General features: G+C 42.5%; 1 protein-coding gene across 1 annotated transcript in view; it reads left to right on the top strand.

Annotated features, from left to right (window-relative positions):
- SKAP1 (src kinase associated phosphoprotein 1) overlaps positions 1 to 1,265 on the top strand; it is a 311,263-nt gene that overhangs the window by 226,719 nt on the left and 83,279 nt on the right. The gene's annotated exons all lie outside the window — the stretch shown is intronic.

Here is a 1,265-nt window from a genome sequence, read left to right as displayed (position 1 = left end):
ATATATTTTGTACCAGAAGTCCCTATCTTTTAAAGCCCCCTGCAAACAGCAAAATCCCATTGTTACTTTTGAGGACTTCTAAGCCCTGCCTGCAGTGGGCTGCACTCAGAGGACCTGGAGTGGCCATCCCACCTGCTCATTATAGTGTTTGCTAAACCGTATGATCAACTTCTGAGATCAGATAACAGTCTGAGCACAGTCCAGTGCAGGCTTGGTACACACAGTCTTTTTAAAGACTGTCTACCTGAGGCCTTACTGACCTTGGACAGTCGGGTTGTAACGTGTATGGTAACTAGAATTGTGCATTTGTTTTTGTCCAAACTAACATTCAGACGAAAGTTGGCAGATTATAAAATTCGGATGCATCCAAATTTCCGAATAGGAAAAATAAAAAAATCGAACGTATCCAAATTTTTGATAACAGAATTCGGATGCATCCAAATTTTTGATAACAGAATTCGGTTGCATCCAAATTTTTTATAAAATTCAGATGCATCCGAATTATGTCCGAATGTCATTCGGAACGAACTGATATGTTGTTGAGCATGACAATCGAAGAAAAAGTAAACAAAAAACAGTGAGGGGTTCCCCCCAAATTGACTCCAGACCCTTTAGGTCTGGTAGGAATTTTAGGGGGGGCCCCATGGCAAAAAAAGAGTGTAGAGTCCCCCCTAAAACCAGACCCTTAAACTGAGCATCAGCCTGGCAGGAAAGGTGGGGGAATGATTGTGCGCATACCAGGCCACTTGTCCTCAAAAATAAGATAAAAATTATTTGATATAAATCCATCATCCAGCAATATAGACCCTCACCAATCACAATGCTGACCAGCCCGACAAGAGAAAAAATCCCTGTCGCCTCGTCCGCACTCGCCGAACACTGGCTGTCAATGTCAGCTCTGCTTCTGAATGTAAACAAAGGGGAGGAGCAAGTATGCAACATCACTGACTTGTGAATTTTAGGGGAGCACCGTGTTTTGTACAAATCTCCATTCTACCCACTCAGTTTAAGGTTTGTCAGACCTCATTATGGTCACACATATGACACCCAATAACCAACAGGAAATGCTATATGACACTCATTGTGAGAATGCCAGGTATTGCCACTCAGACCGAAGGCACTATCACTCCAGCTGTACTGTTCATGATATCAGGCAAGGCAGCACTTCTGGCAGAGCACGATGGTCCCAACAAGGAGGCTTTGATAAATAAGGTTGCACTGTTGCAATAAGTAAACAACATTAATGGAGAAAATTGTTATATATA

This window comes from Nanorana parkeri, unplaced genomic scaffold (assembly GCF_000935625.1).
Source record: "Nanorana parkeri isolate BGI_ZX_2015 unplaced genomic scaffold, ASM93562v1 scaffold905, whole genome shotgun sequence".
NCBI classification, from domain to species: domain Eukaryota; kingdom Metazoa; phylum Chordata; class Amphibia; order Anura; family Dicroglossidae; genus Nanorana; species Nanorana parkeri.
The sequence above is the reverse complement of the archived record's forward strand: the minus strand, read 5'-3'. Positions and strand labels throughout refer to the sequence as shown.